This window comes from Panthera uncia, chromosome D1 (genome assembly GCF_023721935.1).
Source record: "Panthera uncia isolate 11264 chromosome D1, Puncia_PCG_1.0, whole genome shotgun sequence".
NCBI lineage: Eukaryota > Metazoa > Chordata > Mammalia > Carnivora > Felidae > Panthera > Panthera uncia.
In genome coordinates, this window is record NC_064808.1 from 61,880,817 (window position 1) to 61,904,878 (window position 24,062).

The window sequence follows — 24,062 nt, forward strand, 5'->3', positions numbered from 1 at the left end:
AATATTTGTGTGGAAAAAAAGTCTTGACCCTTACCTCCAGACCATTTATAACATTTAAATCAAAATGAACTTCAGATGAAAGGTAAAACCTGAAAAAATAAAGCTTCTAGAATAAGGCAAAGAAAAATATTCTAGTGACCATGGATTCAGTAAAGATTTTTAAGACAATAAATAAAATTCACTAACTGTTAAAATAGAGACTGATGAATAGGATTTATTAAAATTAAAATTAAAACATTTATCAAAATATAACATGAACAACATGAATATGCAAACCACATGCTGAGAGAATGTATTTTCTGTGTGGGGCTGGGGGTGGGTGTGTATCCAAAAGAAAACTCCAAAATATATAAAAAAGCATTAAAAATGCATATCAATAAGAAAAAAAATGAAAAATATGGGCAAAAGACTAAGTAGGAGCTTCAAAACAATGATTTTTCTCGTTTATAGGGCACTTTCAAATACAGGGCATTCTCCAAACATGTAAAAGGATATTCAACATCACTAGTTATCAAGAAAATGAAAATTAAAACCATGAGCCCTTTTACATAAGCATGAGAATGGTAAAATGTAAAAAGATTACAAATATTGTTGGTAAGGTTGTATAGTACCTAAACATCTTACAGTGGGATATTACATATAACATATTATCTACCTATTCTAATCTCTGTCTCTATGTATCTGTATCTATCTATATATCTATCTATCTATCAGGAATATAAGTTGTCATAATCACTTTGAATATCTGTTTGTATCTACAGTAGTTATTCTATTGCCCAGTTATCTAACTATGTACCCATGAGAACTGAGGTGTTTTATCAACCAAAAGATATATTCAAGGGATGTTTGTAACAGCATTAACATAATAGTCATGGAGAAAAAAGAAATAACCATCAACAGTAGAATAAATTCATAAAATAGGATATTAAATAAAATCTTTGAAAAATAAGAGACACTATGTACACAAAAACATGAACCTCATAGACATTATGCTGAGTGAAAGAAACTATAAAACAAAGAGTACATAATGTAAGTCCATTATAATTCACTTAAGAAAAAGGCAATAAAGTGGTTACCTTGGGTGAGAGGCTGGTGGTATTTGGCTGGGAGGGGGCAGGAAGAAACTTTCTGAGGCTCTGTAAATGCCCTTTATCTTGGCCTAAATGATGACTACATGAATTATAGATCTGTAAATACTCAGCGAGCTGCACATTTAAACTAGTAAACATTATCTTTGATATTATTTTATAATTACATTGTTTACCACTGAAAATGTAATAACATGGACTAACATTTTAAAAATATATATTTATTCATGTATGGCTTTTTAGAACCATAAGGGATCTTAGAGATCATTTAATCTAGTATTTACCAAAATGTGATCTATGGTCCACTTTTGGGGGTATCCCCCTCTGGAAAGCTTATTCACTGTGGGCTCCTAAGATACACACTGGGCATACTGACCCAAATCTCTGGGGATAGGACTTGGAATTCTATATTTTAAACAGGTCTCCTAGATATTATTTATATCTACTAACAGTTGAGAACTATCATCTAATTCAGCCTCTTAAGTTTACAGTTAAAACTTGAGGCTGGGTTGATCCAAAGATATATAATAACCACTGGCACAATCAAGTAAGATTCAAAAAACTTTTGGAAAGCCTTACACACAGCAGAGATATCTTATCTCATTTTATTTTCTTACAACATCACTTGATAGCTATTACCCTTAGTTTTTACATAGAGAAATCAATTCCCAGAAATGCGTTCTCATCTAACTTCAGAAAGTGTGTAAAATTTTGAGCCAGCATGCAATTTCGTACCTTCTGACTTAGAGTCCACTATCACCCTATGCTTTCCACTGTGCTGTAGGTTGAGTGTTAACTGCACATTCTTCAGAGTTATCATTCTAGGACTCAGATTCAAGGCTTTTGGTATGGATGCTACAGTAAGGCAACTCAAACACAGCTGAATGTTTTTAAATAAAATAGCAGCCCTACAGGATATATACTTATATAATGTAACCAGGTGAAAAAACTCTGTACCATAACACAAATGTTTCTTGTCATAAACTCTTAATCGTTAATACATTCAGTCTCAGGAATTCTTAAAACGGTAGATCTCTCCGTATTTCACTCACAAGTTTCCCTATTAGAATCTCTGCATCTAATGTTAACAAAGCATCCTGTTGTGTGAAGCTATAGCAGATAATTGCCCTTGGGTTTTGAATATCTTTACATTGTGTTGAAAAAGAAGAATATGCATATAGCTAGATGGGATGAAGATAAAGGATTAAATAAAACTTAACAGAAAAGCAAAATAAAGGCTTATCCTTTTCAGTCCCATAATTTGAAAAAAAAAAAAAAAAAATCCCCAAGCAGATCTGCCCCGAGACAACCTTAAGCAGCATTAAGGTTAGTGATTTTGGAACCCAGCCAATCTATGAGAAACTTCTCAGGGGGAAAAAAAAGTGATAATTACACAGCACTTGTTATATATCAGTGCTTTTAAAAGAGATTTCATATGTATTATCTCTTTTCAAATTTATAAAAACACTAAAAAGCAAGTATCATTTTATCATCCTTATTTTACTAACTGGAGCGCAGATGGGTGAAGTAACTTGTCTAAGGTTGCTAGCTCTTTCTTGGATGATCTCTTATTCCTTCTTTTGTTGCTCACACACCACTGTGTGCATGTTTCATCACATTATTGTTATAGCCTGCCTTATATTTGGGAAAAGAAGTGTCTGTGGAAGATTATCTCTCCCTGGATAGGTTTCAAGATACTTCAGTGTAAATAAAGGCATCAAACTGAGAGGATAACCAGGAAACTTTAGGCTATCACCACCAACTACAAAAAGAGTAAGTAAGAATTACTGAAAACCCACATTAAGTGTTTTACTTACATAATAACATCAAATCAACAAATACCTATTTACCCTTGTTACTAGATAAAGAAACTCATTAAGTGGGAGTAGCTTACCCATTATGTCAGAGTAAATGACAAAGCAAGAATTCAAACTCCAATCTGTTTCCAAAACCCATGCATTATCCCTACTGCACTAAATACCAAGTTGTCCTAGTCTGTTTGCCTCAACTAAGTGATGGCATGAATTCAGACTGTTTTGCATATCAAAGGGAAAAGTAAAAAGTTGTTTAAATGTGAGATGCTAACACGAGTTGTGATAAGATGACACTCACCTTCTGCTCAGGAATAAAACTATTATTCATTTGAAAGCCCCTATTCTCAGTGGGGAAAAAAAAAAAATAAGGAAAAATACAGACACAGTGAGGATTTTCTACATTGACTGGATCTTCGCAATCTTTCAGTCAACAGTATCTTAAAGAGGAATGCCAATCCATTATAACTTCAGGATTTGGTAGCATTTTCACAATGAGCATAGCAATGAACATAGCTTATGAAGTCCAGCCTCTGAGTACTTGGCATGCTGATCTCAGAAAAGACAAAGGGGTGATATGCAACATGATAACCCTTAAACACTTCTATTATGACCATTCACTCTTTCAACACATTCACCCGGAGGATTCACTCTTTCACCCAGAGAATTTTGTGAGTCACTGGTGGAAGGGGGGATACAAAGATGGCTTACAATCTTTTTTTTTGTTTATATAATTGCATTGGCTTAGTTTTGAAAAAGTTATTTCCTCCTTGGCAATTTGGTTATAATTACAGTAAACAATTACTAGAGAGAAAGAGAATTAACCCTCGTGGATGACATAAGTTATATGAGGAACAAGTGTTTTATGTATGTTATCTCATTTAATACCCCCACCAACCCCAACAAATGTTACAACTAAGTTATAGACAGATGAGCTATTTTTCCAAGAACAGGAAGAAATGTAGTGGTAAAGCAGAAATTCATACTTTCTGGGGGCATCTGGATGGCTTAGTCAGTTAAGCATCTGACTCTTGGTTTTGGCTCAGGTTGTGAACTCATGGCTCATGAGTTCTACCCCACATCAAGCAGTTCTAGCCCCTGCTTAGGATTCTCTCTCTCTGCATCTGCCCCCCACCCCCACCCCCACTCAAAATAAATAAATAAGTTTTCAAAAAAGAAAGAAAAAAGAAAGTCATACTTTCTGGCTCCAAATACCCTGCCTTTTCTTCTCACTCAATTCAATATTGTAATGGCTATGGCTTCATAAGATAATATGGACACTTGTTCACTTTACCTTATTTGGGAAACACACATACACATACACAGAGGCACTTACACACACATATACATGCAATACAACAGAAAAAGAAAGAAAAAACTTAACTCAAACAGTATAGCCTTAAAAAGAGTTAGGGAGGTACTTGCTAACTACACATTCAATAAATGTTTATTAATCTTTCAGGAGCCAGCAGAAAAGGGGAGTTTGGTGAGCTGGGACAGAAAGAGATAATTGTTGGCATAGTGTTCCCAAAGAGTTGGAAGGCAATGTCTTATGGGGAGGGGGGAGGTGGACATTAGAAATGTATGCTTATGTAGAATCTGCGCTGTGTGAGGCATTGTGTTAGGAAGTTTTGTACAATATCTCACCTGATCTTCAAACAACCCTGTGAAGTAAGAAATATTAACTTCTACAGATGATCATGTGAATGTTTGAGAGATTATATAACTTTTCAAGTTCATGTTAGGGTATGACAAGAAGAGTCTAACCTCCATTTCCACACACTAAAGCTGCCACACAGTTGGAACAATTATATATAAGAAATTAACTTTTTTAAGAAATTAATTATTATAACTAAGATTGGAGTTTGAAGGAAGGTAAATTTGGGAAATTCAAATCTCTATTTTCACTGCCAAATGGCAGATAATGACCACTTGAGAATAATCATTAGCCTGACCTTCTCCTTTCTATTGACTCATCAGCAATGCTCCTTAGCTACACTAAAGGGGTGTCCTCACATCCTCACAGACCTGCAGCTGCTTGGCCTGTGCTATGTCCTCCACTAGGTCTGATAACAATGGAACCTGGGGTCGGACCAAACCTCTGGGAAAGAGCCAAGTTGTCCACAGGAGATTTTCAAATATGAGTTAAATAAAAAGGAAGAACAAAAAAGAATATAATAAGCCCATTAGAGCAATCATATATTATCTTCTACCAAAGCCACTGAACTTTGTTGTTGCTCTTACTGTTTTTCATGCAACAAAACAAAGTATGGAAAGAGGCTGCAAACCTTCCATGCTGTAGCAGTCTTGGGATTAACCTTTTTTCGCCTCTATACAATATTACTGTCTATGCTGGTTCTGAAGTTCATTAGCTCTTTGAAATCTTGTGTATATTTTTTGTTTTGTTTTATATTAGAAACACTTTGTAAATAATATTACTTCCTGTTGTTTAAAAAAAAAAAAGAGTCAGGGATACAGAAGCCAATGCTTTAGGTGCAATTCAATATTGTTCTCAGTTTTTAATTATTCTCCGTCATTATTTAGCTTAACCTCATCCTTGACTTCTGGCATAAGTAGAATATTTCTTTCAACTTACCAGCTAGCCTTACACTTTTAGTTCAAAACATATCCTGTGGCATGCTTCTAATGATCTAGAGGCCAGAATTAAAACAACTGTTCTTGGTTTTTAATCCTATGAGGAAAAATGATTCCAGAACTTTACTTAAAATTAATCAAAGTGCAGCGTTTATTTTCCCTTTTTAGAACCTGGCTTTTGACCTAAGATACACTATGAAAATATTCCCCCAAAAAAGAAAAAATAGTCCTCTGTCATCCATTTCTAACTCTATTGATTTCCCTGCTATAAGACTATCAAAAGCATGAAATCCCTTCCAATAATAACACCATGTTACCCATTAGGTTGTGTCCACACTCCCACCCAAAATGACATGTTGAAGTACCTCAAAATGTATTTTTATTTGGTAAAAGAGTCAGTGCACATATAATTAGTTAAGATGACTAACTAGTTAAGTCCTACTGAGTAGGGTGGGCCTGTAATCCAATCTGACTGGTGTCCTTATAAGACAGTCACGTGAAGACAGAGACACAGGGGAGAAATGCCATAGGCTGACAAAGCAGTGATTGAAATGATGTAGTGCAAACCAAGGAGCACCAAAGATTATCAGCGAGTCATCAGAAGTTAGGAAAAAACAAGGAGGACTTTCCCTACATATTTGGAGGGAGTATGGCCATGCTGGCACCTTGATTTCAAGCATCTAGGCTGAACACCGTGAGAAAATAAATTTCTGTTATTTTAAGACACCTGTCTGTTGTAATGTGTTTCATCAGCCCTAAGAAACTAACACACATTATAACAAATGTGTATATTTATTGTAGACTCCACCATATTTGCATGCTTTGTATTGAATTCAAGTCTCAAAGTAATGTTTTTTATGTCTATTTAATCTATCTTAAATACACTGGCATTCCCTTAACCTGGTACTTATTCCTCGATATCAACTATTTCCTTACTTTCCTTACTCCTTATTCAAATCTCAATTGGAAAGTCTCCTCTGGAAAGAGGCCTTCCCTCACTACCCTATTTAAAATAGTACCTCATACCAGGGGTGCCTGGGTGGCTCAGTTGGTTAAGTGTCTGACTCTTGATGTTGACTCAGGTAAGGTCATGATCTCATAGTTCGTGATTTCAAGCCCCACATTGGACTCTGTACTGACAGAATCCCCCTGCTTGGGATTCTCTCTCTCCCTCTCTCTCTGTTCCTCCCCTGCTGTGCTCTATCTCTCCCAAAATAAATAAAAAGCTTGAAATAAAATAAAATAAAATAAAATAGTACCTCAGATCGCTCCTTATCTCCTTATTCTGCTTTATTATTTTCATGTCACATAAAAATTCCTGACACTATATTGTATATTTATTTTTGTACATATTTTCTGTTTGTCCAAACTTGAGGGTAGACTCCACAGAGATAGGAATTTTGTCTTTTGCTCTCCTTCGTACTTTCAGTATTTGTAACAGAGATTAACACTGTAGGCATCAAAATAAACTTTGAGGGTTGAACAAAACCATTACCATTCTGTATATGAGGAACCTGTTTCAGTACTAATTTAATATTAGAAAGGACCAAAAAGTTCACCCAAAGATGGACCTGCATATCTGAAGAAAAAACAGTCTGAGCCTAGGCTGATCTGAATTCTGTATGTTGTTATTGTTTCTATGCTGCCTTCTAAAAAGATTATAGCTTTTAAAGACCTAGTTCTTCAGATTATTTTATACATACCAGAAGGTATATTCTATTGTCTAGTTTTGAAGCTCATCTCTTTACAACTTCAAAATAGAAACACTGCTTCATTTTCATAATACAAATTTTTCTCTGTAGAAGAATGTCAACACACATTACTACAGAGCTTTTCTTATATAGGAGCTCTTAAATTCAATCATAAAAATGCTGAATTCATTTATTCATTCATTCGTTCATTTATTCATTTGTCCTTAATTAAATATGGTGCCCCTGTTAAGGGGTAAAACTCAGGCTGAGCACTGTGAGGGATTTAAAGTTGCAAACTGGTGCATCTGGGTGTCTCAGTCAGTTAAGCATCCGACTTCAGCTCAAGTCATGACCTCGTACTTCGTGGGTTCAAGCCCCACATCGGGCTCTGCACTGGCAGCTCAGAGCCTGGAGCCTGTTTCAGAATCTGTGTCTCCTTCTCTCTCTGTCCCTCCCCTGTTCATGCTCTGTCTCTCTCTGTCTCTCGAAAATAAATAAACATTAAAACAAATTTAAAGATAAGTGGCAAAGAGGCTCAATGTTATAGTCCCATGGAAGAGATAAAAGAGATATATAAATCAAGATATTTTAGTTAAAAAGTGATAAATCCATCAAATATGCATCATACTAGTTAAATTAAAAAAAGACATGAAGCCAGAGCTGTGGGTCCTCACCTCTCACTGAGGTTTGATGCTCTATTTGTTCTCCTTTCCCTCAGTCCTAAGGATGTTAAGGGCCCCCCTTCCCATCATTTCTAGGCTTTGGGTGACTCACTGTGCTTCTTTGTTCCCTTAACTCTGGCAACACCTCTGTAAATTCATTAAAGTTTATTTATGAAAGCTGCTTCATTTGAACCTTTTGGGAAGAAATCTATTTCCTATGATATAATTGCTGTACTTAGTATATTTCCTGATCTATAGTAGTCACTCAATAAATGTTATTTATTAACAGTTACTGTTATTCCAAACTATACTTTCTTTCTTTTTTTTTTTTTTTTTTAATTAAGTAACTCTATGCCTAATGCAGGGCTTGAACTCATGATCCTGAGATCAAGAGTTGCATTAAGGGCTTAACATAGGTGCCAGGAGTCCCCAGACTAGAACATTTCTAATAATCATGCAGCCATGCATAAGCAGGTATGAATTACTACTGCAGATACCCATTCACTAATATTAGTCTTGAACTAATTTCACCTTTAATTTCCAAAATATGCCTTTATTTTAAATTAACATCAGGGAAAAAAAATTGATCCTACTGGCATATGAAGCAAGTTTTCATTATTTCATTGGTTGAAACTTATCGTAAGCAAGCAAACATTAAAATCAGAAGTACCTTTGAAGGAATAAATACACTTAAAATTTCTTAGCTTTCTGAAAAATTTAATGATAATTACATTTTTATTATAGATAAGATGATTAATATTTTTAAAGTCCTAATAAAAAAAATGTAGGTCAATGTACTTTAAAGAGCTTGTTGGAAATTAATGATTGGCCTTTGGCATTTTCCACTAATTTTCTGTCTTTTAAAGAATTGCAGAAGATAAGTGTTTTGTCTGAATCAAGCATCTCTTGTGTCAGACTATATCCTTAACAAGTGCATAGAAATAACAGAAATGATTTTGTGCTCTCCAACTGTATTCTCAGAACCCTCTTAGGAGCGTCTGAGAAAAACAAATAAAGAAAAGAAGGGTGATATTATGTGCTGAATTGTATGCTCCACTCCTCAAATTCTTATGTCTAAGCCCTAGTGCCACAGAATGTGACTGCATTTTGAGACAGAGCCTTTAAAGAGGTAATTAACTCAAAATGAGGCCATTAGGGTGGGCACTAATCCAATCTGACTGTGGTCTTCTTAAGAAGAGGAGATTAAGACATACAGTGACAGCAGAGGTGCCTGGACACAAAGGAACGGCCATCTGTAAGCCAAGGAAAAAGGCCTCAGAGAAAATCAACTCTTCCAAATCCTTGATCTTGGACTCACAGCCTCCAGACCTTTGAGAAAACCTGTTGATAAATGCATGTTGTTAACCCAGTACTGTACCACCCAGTAGGTGATATGTTGTCATGGTAGCCCAAGCAAACTAATACACTCAGTATATATTTATTTGACTACTTTTCATAAAATGCGTGAAGCATGTGATATTTTCACTAACTTAAGGAAAAACATATTGCCACATTTTTCATATGAAGATTATTAATTTTTAAAAATGTATAGGTAACATAATAAAAACAATTCCAAACATATTAAATTGCTGTTACAACAAAATTTTAAAAGCTTAAAGAATGTTTATCCTCATAAGGAAAGTCAAGATCATAGAACATATTTTTTGGCAAAATGTAGTAAAAAGAATATATTGGTTTCATTCAAACTTATAAACAAAAAATCTCAGTAATAATATAGAATCTAAAATAATCTCTGAATAGAAAAATAATGGAATTAATTTCAAACCTTTTCTGCTTTTTTGGCACATATTTATTGAGCAACAGTGATAAGGTATCACAATATAGAGTTGTCCAATATGATAGCCACTAGCTACATGTGGCTATATAAATTTAAATTGATTCAAATTGAATGAAATTTAAAATTCCATTCTTCAGTTGCACTAGTCACATTTCAAGTGTTTAATAGTGACATGTGGCTAGTGGCTAAATTATTGGATCGCGCAGATATAGAACATTTCTATCACTGCCCACTGTTCTATTAGACATTAGTCCTGGGTCCATGTCCTGGATTTTTCACTTACTAGTTATTTAATCTTTCTGTAACTCAATTAATTTATTTTCAGGTAGGGAGCAATGAGTAAGCCAACTCTCGAAAGATTATTATGAGAATTTAATGAGCTAACACCTGTGAAGGTCAATTGTAAATTGAGAAATGTTATAATAAGTGTTGTGCTATGCCAAATGAATGTACTAGTGTACTAGCTAAATATACTCAGGCAAATTAGAACAAGGACAAATTATTATTATCAACATTTTAAAAGACAACTCTTGAAATCTCTTATAAATGGCTGTTCCACTGCATTTTAACTCTCTACAAATTTGGCATAAGAACATTTCATTTATTTTGCAAAATAAACACGTCAACCTGCTAATTGGAAAAAGTAACCATGTTCCTAACATTCTCAGTGATATCTGTCCTGTCAAAACCCTTCATTTTTTCATGTAATTCAAATTCCAGGATCTTCCACACTGTCTTTAAAATGGTCCCAAGTTAGAAACATCTACAGTCATTCAGAGTACTATTCATTGTGTCATTAAAGAACCTACTATGCCTACTTTGGCAGATCAAATTGTTATATCCAGGGTGAGGAAAAAGGAATAAGGAAGATGAAGACTGACGACAGCATCAAATATAAAACTCCAAGTAACCATTCATTCACTTTGCAAACATTTACCTAAAATTTATTCACGCTAAGTAATTCCTAGCTACTACAGATACAGAGAGGAGTGGGATGCAGTCCCTGTGCTTAAGAGACATTTATATAAGTAACTAAAAAATGCAATATATGATTCTAGCTATAAATTAGATAATATCTATAGCTTGGATAGCAGAGTGCTGACACATGAAATATTCTCAGTAAATATTAGACTTTTATTATATATAATACTATAAGCACAGCTACATTATATATATTCATATATATTCATATATATATGAATATATATTTTTTATATATAATATAAATTATATTTTTATTTATAAAATTTTATAAATAAAATTTATATTTTATTATATATAATACTATAAGCACAGCTACATTCATATATATTACGAATACTATATGCCATATATATGCAATTTTTGTGCTATTATTATTAATAAAAGCAGAGGGTTTTATTTTTTAAAGTTCTGAAAAGTAAAGTGTTATAATTAGGGTGAGAAAGGAAAGTCACCAAAGCTCTCATAAAATGGTTAACAGATTAGATGGATCTCAAGAAATAAATCAGATAATACTTATAGAAAAATGAGGAGAATTTTGTACTAAATAAATAAGCAGTATTTCACTTGCGTGTGGGAAAAGAGGAGCTTGTGTCCTAAATCCTGAACTTCAGGGGGCCCACCCCATCCTAATAGTGTGACTATTCCCCACCCAAAGTTTACACCTCACATTTTAGACCATGCTCTGGATATACAGGTCACTGGAGTTCCAAAGAACCATACAGTCTTTTATTCCACCTTCATTCTCTTAGGTGCTGACCAAATCACCATTGTTGGGTTTTTTTGTTTGTTGTTTTGATAGAAATCACATATTCCATTGTTTTGTTTTTTTATATAAATCACATATTTTATTTTACTATTTTATATTTTTAAATATAATTTGTTGTCAAATTGGCTAACATACAGTGTATAAAGTGTGTTCTTGGTTTTTGGGGTAGATTCCCACGGCGAACCACCATCGTTCTAAGTATAATACTCAGGGTTGTCTTTTTATGAGGTGTTTGGTTAGAGACTGAATTAGTGGGCTGGGCTGTTCAGATGTGGAGGATTCAGAACATGGACCAGGGACAACAGTTTAGGGTAATTTTTCTTTGTGCCACTACATTCTGGGGTAGAATTCTAAGGCAAGAAGAAGATTCTAAATTTGAACTGAGATTTCAAAACCATTATCAAATTATTTTTGTCAAAGAAAGAAGATATACTCAACAGTGTGATAATCAATTTGCAGTTTTTAACTATTTAGACACATGTACTTTTTAACGAATTTTTAAGTATTTAGGTAGGAGGACTTCCATTTGGATGCTGGCCCCAGGACCTGAAAAATGGATGGGTTTGTGACCTAACCATAAAAGTAAAGTTGTCCATGTCACGGTATATTGATCTATATAACAGAAAAACAGACAAGAGAAATGAATAGTGGGGAGAAAATGGTGACTAGAACAGTAATGTTAAATTCAGATCAGAAAAGACTGGTGCTAAGAAGCAGGAGTTTTATCCTCTAGAGTGGTGTGGTAGGGAGAATAATGGCTTCCCAGGATATCTACATCCAAATCCCTATAAACAGTGAATATTACCTTACATGGCAAAAGGGATTTTGAAGATGTGATTAAATTTCCAGATTTCGAGATGAGGAGATTATCCTGGAATATCCAGGGGGTCCTAATCTAATTATATAAGTCCTTAAAAGCTGAGAACCCTCCCCAGCTGTGTTCAGAGAGATGGCCCTATGGGAAGAGAAGCATGAGAGGGACTCAGGATTGCTGGCTCTGAAGTGGAAGGAAGGAACCATGAGCTACAGAAGGCAAGTGGCCTTGAGGAGCTAGAAAGGGCAAGAAAACTAATTCTCTCCTGGAGCTTCCAGGATCTAATGCAGCCCTGCTGATGCCCTGACGTTAGCCCCTCATACCCATGACAGATTTCTTTCCTCCAGATAATAAATGTTATTTTAAGCCTCTAAATTTTTATTAATTTGTTACAGCGGTGATGGAAAAGGCAGAATATAGGCAGCATCATTGGTAAGGACTGGCTTATTTAGCCAACTCCTAGGTAAAAGGAAGTAGCAGAAGATGAGCATTTTATGTAGAGACATTGCCGGAGTTCTGATGGTAAGGAAGAAGTAATAAAGGGAAAATACGGGGAAATAATGCAGGTTTCTGAATTGCAGGACTTCTCAAAGCCTCTCATAAGTTAGGGCACACTGTGACTCTCCAAGAAGGATACACAGCATTTCCCTAAATTATTTAAATAAGGAAAAATCAGTTTATTTTCATATGGAGGAATACCTCACCAGACAGAACGTTGCTTGTAAAACTATTATAAGGAAAGAGTCATCAAAGGATTCTGAATAGGGAAAGAACCTGATCCAATATCAGTCTCGTACCAGGCTGGCTATGGGCAATAGGAAGATATCTCATTGTATCCTATACTTATGCTGCATTCAAGGTTCAAGCACAGCGCCAGGTACAAGAGGGGGACCAAATATTCCCTAGCATTAGAAAAGGGCAGTAAATGCTTTAAAGTCCTCCGAATCTTCTCTCTTAAAATGTATACAATGTTCATCAGTACAAAGCATTAATTATTCAATTTTCAAGAATCTAAAGAAATTAATTTGTCTTTTTATTAGTTATTTATATATACTGGGAAGCCTTTAGGAAGGCAATACTCAAATCATTATTTTTTTCACTTAAAGTGGAAAATACTGCAGAGAACATTGAGTGAATCCTTAGTAGTGTTGAGGAGAGAACTCACATCCAGAGGTTGGCAACCTATTTATGATTACACAGCTGTCTGACGGTGTCCTTACGGCTAGAGCCCAGTTCTCTCATTATCCGAAATTGTGGGTTTCCTATTATTCGTTAGGATCATTGTGCAGTAAGCATTATGTTTCAGGGAATATTATTAGAATGCAGTATACATACATGTATAGACCCTTTTCCCTTCTATAAAATAAAATTACCATCTCCTACCTTCCACTGTTTCCAAAAAGTTTTAAATGGATGAGTTTTGCAGATGTCTTTAAGATGATAATAGGGTTCTACTTTATTTAAAATATTATCTGCTTAGAATGAGATAGAATTGCTTAATTCAGTTAACTTGTGTGGGCATAGTTATAAACTCAGTGGCATATTTTAACATAACATGCTATGTTCTTCCCCTGTTTATTTATTGAGCACTTATTAAGGACAGAGCCCTCTGCTGGGCACTGAAGATACAATGTGTGGGACACACAGTCATCCTTAAAAGAGATTTTACTTTGGGTTGAGAGACAAGTAAGTGATTCAGAAACTGGCAACTAAACCCTCAAGGCAAGTAGGGTTCAGGAAAAGGAATAAAATATAAGCAGAGAGCAAATCATAAAAATAATTTTGTTTACTACAGACTTAGGGAGCATCAAAGACTATCCAGGCCTCAAAACTACATCACTGGGACTCAAGAAAACCCAGAGTACAGGACAAGAAGAAAGAGGTAGAGGAAGAGGAAGAGGAGGAAGAGGAGGAGGAGGAGGAGGAGGAGGAGGAGGAAAAGCAGGGGGAAGACGAGGTTGAAAGAAAGGGGAAAAAGAAGGGAGAAGGAGAAGGGAGGGGTAGAGGAAGAAGAAGGAGGAGGAAGTACAGGAAGGAGAAAATGACTCCTCCTCCCCCCCAGTGGCATTAAGCTTGACCCATTTTTGTAAGCTCCTAATACCCTAGGCACACCCCCAGTTTTGCCATTGTTTCAATACTTTGTAGTGCTCTGTTTATCTATTTACCTGTGTGTGCAACCAAAAAGTTTTTTAATCTCCTGTAGGTAATTAACCAAGTGGTCTTCAGTTCTTATCTTTTCCATGACAAGCAAGGTGCCAGGCTTACGGTAAGTACTATGTTAATATTAATTAAATGAATTATTAAGGCATGAAAATATTTCAGGAGAGGGAATTATTCTTTCTCATTACTTTTATTCCTGCAAATACAATACTTACTGCTGGGCTGAGAATTTGAGTTTGCATCATATCCCTTAGCACCATCTGATTTGGCAGTAGGGTGAGTCAGAGAGTTACACAAACTCAGGTTCACCCTGACTTTCAGAGACCCACAACAGCCAGTCCATCTCTCAGCACTACAAAGACAGAACCCCTAGTATAAACTATTGATTTTAGTTAATAACAACACATCATTAGCTCATCAATTGTAACAACTGTACTACCCTATGTGAAATTTTAGTAATAGAGAAAATTGTGAGGAATTGTTGTACTTCCTTCTCAATTTTCTATAAACTCAGAATTGCTCTAAAAATAAAAGTCTATTACTTTAAAAAAAATCTAGTGCACATACGCTTACTTCTCATCTAAAACTTCAGCATGTTGAATTCTGTGGGTATGGTACACTTCAAGTGTATGTTTCTAAGTTCAGGAATTAGATTCTTAAATTTTACTATATAAAGTGTCGAATTTTGTGACAGCACATTTTTTTTTTTGTTACTAGGATAGTTTAGATTTAAAAAAAAATTTTTTTAATGTTTATTTACTTTTGACAGAGAGACAAAGCAAGAACAAAGGGGAGGGGCAGAGAGAGAGGGACACACACAATCTGAAGCAGGCTCCAGGCTCCAAGCTGTCAGCACAGAGCCCGATGCGGGGCTCAAATCCATGAACCATGAGATCATGACCTGAGCCGAAGTCGGACGCTCAACCAACTGAGCCACCCAGGGTCCCCATTACGAGGGTAGTTTAAAAACAAGTACAACTAGGGGCGCCTGGGTGGCTTGGTCGGTTAAGCGTCCGACTTCGGCTCAGGTCATGATCTCTAGGTCCGTGGGTTCGAGCCCCGCGTCGGGCTCTGTGCTGACAGCTCAGAGCCTGGAGCCTGTTTCGGATTCTGTGTCTCCCTCTCTCTCTGCTCCTCCCCTGTTCATGCTCTGTCTCTCTCTGTCTCAAAAAAATAAATAAACGTTAAAAAAATTTAAAAAAAAATAATAAAATAAAAATAAAAACAAGTACAACTAGCAATAAGTTTAAAGTGAAATATATTCCTATATAATCTTTACAGCTTAAAGTAGGCACTGTTGCTTTCCCCTTTATAGCTGAGAAAACAGACTCAGAGATTTGAGGTCAAATGTCTCACAACCAGCAAGCAGCAAGTCAAAATTCAAACTGAGTCATTTTTCTTAACATTTATGCTGCTTTTAACAACATAAAGGTTAAGTATAGAGATACTGGTGAAGCATATATAAATATATAAATACAAGGAAATTTGGGCCTAACTCTTCAGTTACTTGACAGACAGCCTGGCTCGTATCCACTATGTAGCAGCAACCCATCCATGTCCTCAACATACTGACTTATTTATTAAACAATATTCTGCCAAAAGGTCACAATTTAAATAATGAAAGCAATAAAGTAATGGATACATTTCTGGATGAAATACTGTTGGCTAATTCCCCCCGATCTATTCACAGTCATTTTTAATTAATATTTACAACAGAAAGAATTCCTGTTCCAAGCAAGCAGCTATGGGTTCTAGGAGCTGCTCAGCATGGAGGTCTAAACGCTATGCAAACTTACCTACTTGGTACAATACATGTGTGTTGTAGGCCATGTGTCCGTGAGGCTCATTTGTATTGGCTTTTGCATGTTGCTCTTTGAGGACCGGGAATGCTTTTCTCTACTACATAAGTACTAGTACCTCAAGTACTACTGAAAGAATTTCACCATGACTGAGAAAATGGGAAAATGAAAGCAAAACATGACAATGTCACAGTAAGCACAGTCCAGGAGAACTAACATTGTATTTTCAGATTTAAAAATGTTTCAAACCACAACTTTATGAAAATTGAAGCTTTTGTTTAGTCTATTTTATGTTATTTTATGTCATTAATTTCTTCCCTATTAATGGCATTGCAAAGCAATTATGGAAACTACAGGTATAATTTCCAGGCAACAGACCCTGGTACATACTTGGTATTTTCGGGGTTTTCACTGAGACAGTATATATATCTTTTTTTTTCCCTTTATTAAAGTAAGAACCTATATTATTACACTATTACTATTAATTATTATTACCGAATATATTCTATAGTAAAATTTGAGATCTAGAGTAAGATTTCTGGGATTTACACTGTACCTCCTCCAATATTCCTTAATAAGAAATTCTGGGGCACCTGGGTGGCTCAGTTACTTAAGTGGCTGGCTCTTGGTTTTGGCTCAGGTCAGGATCTCACAATTTATGACATCAAGCCTGGCATCAGGCTCTATGCTGACAGTGCAAAGCCTGCTTGGAATTCTCCCTCTCTCTCGCGCGCGCACGCGCGCACACGCGTGCATGCAAAATAAATAAATAAACATAAAAAAATAGAATTCCTCATGGAAAACTGTTGAAATCCTTTGGCTGTTTGAAGTTAGTTTGCTCACTTTAAAATTTAAATAATAATGTAATTTATTGCCTTGAGAAAATATCCAAACCTAGTATCCTAACATTTAAACCCCACTTCTATCCACTTGCTTTCTCCATACTGACCACATATCTCTTGGTGTCACCTCAACCCCAGACTCCTGTTGAGCCAAGAACAGTCAGTTGTACATGCTCTCCAACACCCAATGTCCCAATGGAAGCTCAACTTCCAAGAGGGCTGTCTCACTCCCTGCCTTCTTGCCCTAACTGTTCTATCTGCTAGCCATCTTCTTTTTTTTATTGACCAACTGACTTCTAAATCTCCGTTTGTCTTTCAAAACACTCCTCTCAGAAATACCTTCTCTGCAAACCCTCTCTAGCTTTAGATTTATATCACACTTGGATGCCTATTCATCATTCATTCTCTGCTTTTGCCTTCCTAACACAACACCCATTTTGTCCTCTTCAAATTCTAGTTTCTTTGATTGCCATTCCTTCTTATTTCAGGATGAGGCTGTTTGAGACAGAGGTCGAGGGAGAGATCTCATCTGAGAAGGTGCTATTCTACATCCACTTATCATGAGGTGCACTGGTCTGGACTACTGGAATCAGAGACCTGGATCCAATCTCAACTCTACTATTTACTGGCTGTGCAGTCTCTAACAAGTTTACTTTCCTGAGTTCTAGTTTTCCAGTATTATAATTAAGATTATAATGTCTCTTTTATAAGATTATTATAAAAGGTAATTTTTATGAAAGGCCTAGAATAGCTCTTGGCTCATAAAAAGAAAGGGATATTATATATGGAAGTATACATAACCACTCTTCTGTGTAGAATATTACACAATATTTTCAATAAAAACCCTAAGTCTTTTACATCTTTCAGCTATACTTTCTTCATCAATCTGTACATTGCTGTTAAGTCATTTATGTATATGATATATAGACAGATACAAAATTATACCATATATATGTATATGTAATTACATATAAAGAGATATATAAACATATATTCATATATTTGGATATATGTGGTCATCTTTTTCCCCCTTCTCTCTCTATAAATATATATATTTATCTATGAATATATATATAAATATATTTATATTTATATTTATATGGCCAGAAGATGAAGATGGTAGGTAGAAGTTCAGTGTAGTATATAAAATTCCAGCTCTGGATGGATGGGGGTTGAATTCCAATTATATGGCATCTGTTAGCAGTATGGCCTAAGCAAGCAACTTAAGACTTCTGAACCTCGTTTTCTTTGTTGAAAGTTTAAGAAAATAGAATCTACCAGTACAAGTTATTTCTAGGATTGAAGGTTACCGTCTCCATGCAATGTGCCTGCATGTGTATGCGGGTGTGTGTGGTATGTATTTCCCCTAGGAACAACAGTTCAGTATTCACTAATTCAGTGTTTGTGAAGGCTTCATATAGCTACCACAAACAATAAGAATTAAATATATATATATATATATATATACACACACACATTATGTATATATATATTGTATTATGTATATATATATTGCATGATGTATATGTATGTTATATATACATATAATACACACACACATATATATATATATATATAATGTGCATATATATCTACACATTTATTGCCTTGAGGATCTAATTTACCATTGTATACACCACTGCACTCTGTCAGTAACTATTGTTTAACAAGGATTCAGTTCATTTTTGCAGAAGAAAGCAAAGGAAAAATAGAGGTATGGAGAGAAGAAAAGACATCAGGGACTGAATGGAAGGTGACTGCGTGCAAGACGGTTCTGAAACTCATCACAAGGTTGACATGTGGCTAATGACTCTTTTCCCATCAAAATTTGACTGCCAGGTTTTCATGGAATGTTCCTCTGTAATACCTTTCATGGTTGGCGCCCTTACTCCCTGCCACTTCCCCTGAATGCCAAATATACCTACACATGCTTTCATTTTTCTTCTTAAAATATTTGCCACCATTTATAGCATCACCTTCTTTGTCTCGGTCATCCTTTTTTCCAGTTATGACAAGCTCTTGCTAAATCTGTAAATGAGCTCAGAGGCTTCCTTCCTTTAGGATAATTCTTCATCTTTCTCCCTCTACTTTGCACTTCATGCTGGAATTGCTTGTGCCCTGTCTATGTATTATTTTTCTTTTCAAGCAAGCTGAGCAAGAGACCAAAGGAACAATTTAACAAGAAGAAGTAAAGCCATTTGGTGATATATGAGAAAATTTTGACAAAAAGTGATAGTAATAATAATTCCATGAGTGAATGACAGCTACAAGCTGGGCATCATATTAGACCTTTTATATACTGTTATGGGCTGAACTGTGTTCCCACAAAATTCATATGTCGAAGTCCTAACCTCTAGTACTTCAAAATGTGACAGTATTTGGAGATAGAGCCCTTAAAGAGGTAATTAAGGTAAAATGAGGTTGTAAGGATAGGCTCTAACCTAAATGACTCATGTCTTTATAGGAAGAGGAGATTAGGACACAGATGTGCACAGAGAAAAGACCAGGGGAAGACAGATGGGGATAATGGCCATTTAAAAGCCAAGGAGAGGTATCTTAGAAGAAATCAACTCTGCTGACACCTTGATCTTAGAATTCTAGTCTCCAGAACTATGAGGAAATAAATTTCTCTTGTTTAAGCCCCCAGGCTGTGGTACTTTGTTACAGCAACCCTAGAAACTAATACATACACTTCATTTTATTTGCTTCCCATAGCATCCCATAAAGAACAAATAAGTATCACTCTCTCCTTTTTATACATGGTGAGAGGAAGGCTCAAAAATAACATTTGAAGGATGCCATTTGAAGTGGAAAATCAACCCACTGATGAACGTGATTAAATAGAAACTAGAAGCAAAAATAATCTGAAGCAATAGGTTTGTAGGCTGATGCTCATACATTAAATATGTTTTCTAGTTCCCTATGTTATTTACTTAACTGATTTTGTCCATTTTGTGCCATGCTTTGTGATATGTGCTGAGGATTCAGAGAGAAATAAAACAGTTCTTGCCCCCCAGAAGCCCATGGCTTTTTAGAGAAGATCCACACAAAATTCATTCATTAATTCAATATATTGTACTGGATATATTCACTACATCTAACTGCCACAAGTCTAGACACAGACATGATCAACTCTGCTGAGCATCAAGGAAAGCCTTGTAAGCAGACAGGCGGGCCTGCAGTCCTGTGGTGGTGCTCCCCGAATTCTCATGTCCCTGCCAGCACCTTCTGGATGGCTTCCCAGAACCACAACCCAGCCTCCACCAGCATCACTGCTTGCTGCCCACAAAGGAGCCAGGGCACTGGCCACTCCATGGGCAAGAGGCTACAGCAGGAGCTGATGACCCTGATGATGTCTGGCAACACAGGAATTCCTATCTTCCCTGAATCAGACAACCATTTTAAGTGGACAGGGGCCATCCATGGAGCAGCTGACAGAGTATATGAAGATCTGAGGTATAAGCTTTTCTTGGAGTTTCCAGTGGCTAACCTTAAAATGCACCCACAGTGCACTTCCTCACACCCTGCTACCACCCCACTGTGCACACCTGGGGTAACATCTGCTTAACATCCTGAAGGACAAGTGGGCCACCCTGTATGATTGTCAGGATCCTCCTGCTGTCCATACAGAGCCTGCTAGGAGAACCCAACATTGATAGCCCTTTGAACATACAAGCTGCTGAGCCCTGAAAAAAAGCCCACAACCTTTAATAAGTATCTGCAAGAAACCTACTCAAAGCAGGTCTCCAGACAAGAACGTTGTCTTATCCAGCCTCTCTCCTTCTGTTGTCTTTTTAGTTTTCCCTTAGATGGTCTGCCCTTTCTTTGATTTCTGCATAGGACTGTATCTTAACCTGTAGTGTCATTTTTGTTTTGTTTTTTTGTTTTTTGTTTTTTTTTTATTAAGTCTCTGATTGAGTCCTTATGATAAATATGTTAAATGAATACATTTTTGGATTTTTACAAAAATCAAAGGTCTTAAAACAATGACTCATCTGAGGCTTGAAGTATGAGGTGATAAGACAGAACAATGGCTGATGGCTTCTCAAATGGAAACAAGGACCTACGCTACTGTTTAGTCACTAGCTGGGCAAAAAAGCAGATAAACAGAGCAAGGTGAACTGAGGCACTCCTGAGCCATTTCAGTTTCCCTCCAGACTAGCCTTGCTCTGACATGTTGCTCCCCTGAACACAGCATGGCTACTGCTTCCAGCAGAGTTACCTGCAAATAGTGGAAACCCTGTCAATCCTGATGATAGACTGACTAACTGAACAACTGGTTTATGCTTGCCCATTTATTTTTAATCTGAGCTGATAATGCTACCAAGCTCTTCCCTTGGGAATGTATATGAAGATAAATGAGGTAATTTATGCCATAGGGTTCTGAACTCCTTAGAAGAAAAATGTTACAATAAATTTACAGTTATATTATATATTCTTTAATAAATATTTGATTGGATGTGCATAGAATATCTATGATCCCTTAAGAGATTTAGAGGAAAATAGCCAAGAAAAGACCTATAAGCCTTAAACTGCCAAAACCCCAGAAGATGATTTAAGCAATGCAATAAGTAAGTAGGTTGACCTATTTCTCATTTTAAGGGCAGAAATAAAATTACCATTCCTATGTAGGAAAAGGCTTCTTCCCACGGTGAGTATGAGCAATATTAACACCAAGCTTTCTCTTTCTTTAGAAACACTTCTAAGTTAGGTTTAGAATGAAAGAAGCTCAGACAAATACAAAAATACAACCATGAAAATTAATTACAGTAGCAGGTCCTTGACTAAGCAATCTAGTCCCTTTTATGCTGTCCCTCAGTCAGGGTACACTGTGGAAAAAGCAAGGGCCTTGAAGTCATAATGACTGGTGTTCCACTCCTTTCTCTTCCAATTATAGGCCTCTGACCTTGGACAAGTGAGTTACACTCTCTGTGCTTTCATTTGCTCATCCATAAAATAAAGACATTAGTAGGCAATGTGAAGATTTGCTGTGAATACCCAATAAGATAATTTTTTTTCAAATACCTAGAACTCCAGCCAAGGTATAGCAGATGGTTGCCAAATGTTATATATTGTGCTTTCCACCAAATGTGTGGTTTCTAATAGCCATGGCATTAGACTAATTTTAGGACTTTAATGATGATATATTAAACAGTAATTACATTATCTTATTTAATCCCCAATAATCTTCTATAGTATAGATACTAGTACCATTACTATTTTACAGATGAGAAAACTAAGCTTTAGAGAGGTTAATGGAAAATTTAAGAAGGGGAGGGGGCCCTGAATGACTCAGTTGTTTGAGTGTCCAACTCTTGATTTCAGTTCAGATAATGATCCCAGGATCGTGGGATCAAGTCCCACACTGGACTCTGTACTGAGCATGGAGCATGCTTGAGATTCTCTCTCCCCCACCCCCTTACCCCTCTTCCCAGCTTGTGTGCGCGCTCTCTCTCTCTCTAAAATAACAAATAAATAAACAAATAAAATAAAGAGCTTAACGAACTTACCAGATGCAGAATGTTAATAAATGGCACACGATGGACTTCACACTAGTACAGTACAGAAGAAACTACTTTAAAATCACCACCAGGGGCAACTGTGTGTGTGTGTCAGTGTGAGTGTGAATGTGTGTGTGTGTGTGTGTGTGTGTGTGTGTGTCTGTATGTGGGTGACTCAACCCAAGCAAAACTTTAGTTTAGTTCCTGTTTAATGATGATAATGATACTGATTATATCTCAGGTTTCTATAACATATTTATATTTTATAAATTGTTTTTTTTTCTATTTTTTGTTGTTTGTTTGTTTTGAGGGATTTCTTTTGTACAAGAGAAATTTAAGCATTCAGAGTGAAGAAATCACTTCCCCATATTTTAGGAGATAAAAGTGATTCTCAGAGAATAAGTAACCCTACCTTATTTTTACATACTTAAAATCCATACTAAAACACTGTAGTTTTGCTTTTGATTAATTAACACCTTTTAACTTTTTAACATATCTTAACTGCAAGATCTCTGTGATAAATTAGCAATTGTTGGGAAAATATTCTATAATCATACTAGTGTTGCACATGGGGTAATGCTGCTGGGCAGTGGGGTGAAAGTCCTGGTCAGGAGCCCCGGCTAAGCTGCTGACTAACCTAGAGAACTTAGGCAAATCACTTATTTATGCTCAGGGTCACCTTCTCAGGTAACAATGGCTAAAGAACTTTCATCTAAGTATCTTACCTTACCAGAGTGGAGGTAGCTCAGCCCCAGCACCAGCAGCTATGCCCTCCATGGCTCAGGTCTACCACAGACTCCTCAACTAACTTGTTTCTCTCTTTATCCCAGTGCTTGTATTTAGAGTTTCTTGTTCCATCCTTCAGGATTGATTATCTAGTTAGACTATATCCATACTTTGGTTTAATTTTTCCCCACTTACTCTGTCTCGGATTATTCCCAAATTCATATGCTGCAGCCTGTAGGTATTTCCCATTCCATACTAAATTAGTTCAGGCCTGAGGAAAATGTAGTGCAGCAAATTCAGAAGTCTGGGCTGCTTCTTGTCTGGGAGAATGACCCGTACAGAATATAAAAGAGACAAAGGGAAGTGAAAGAAAAAGAGCAAGGCCCAGAAGTTAATGGGAGAAAACTTTAGGGAAAATACCAGTTTAGGATGGCCATGTACCCCCCCACAGAGAGGGTAAGAGCTGAACTTTTAGGAGACAGATGTGCTTGCAAAATTCTATGTGACCCAGACACCTCCAAACACCTCGAAGATCACTACCAGACACTGTGGGAGCTCCTGAAATGTAGGTGTATCATGTCTTATTCTTGATTATGTCTGCAGTAACTGGAGCGATACACTGATGGTAGGGTACAAAGATATGTGTTCAAAGGGAAACCTGCCTTTGTTCCCAAAAAATGTTCCTCAGTTCTGAAAAATGTAATTAAGTACTCCCAAAACCTAAATATAATGCCCTAAACATTTCTATCCTTTTTACTCAGTGGGAAGAAGAGAGGTAGATTCCAATAATTTAGACTCAGATAACCTATTAGTGAAAAGAGTAGA

The 24,062-nt window shown here is 36.2% G+C and overlaps 1 pseudogene; it reads left to right on the plus strand.

Moving 5' to 3' along the window:
* The first annotated feature begins 20,350 nt into the window (after positions 1 to 20,350).
* LOC125929426 (ubiquitin-conjugating enzyme E2 C-like) lies at positions 20,351 to 20,839 on the plus strand (annotated as a pseudogene).
* Positions 20,840 to 24,062: the final 3,223 nt, after the last annotated feature.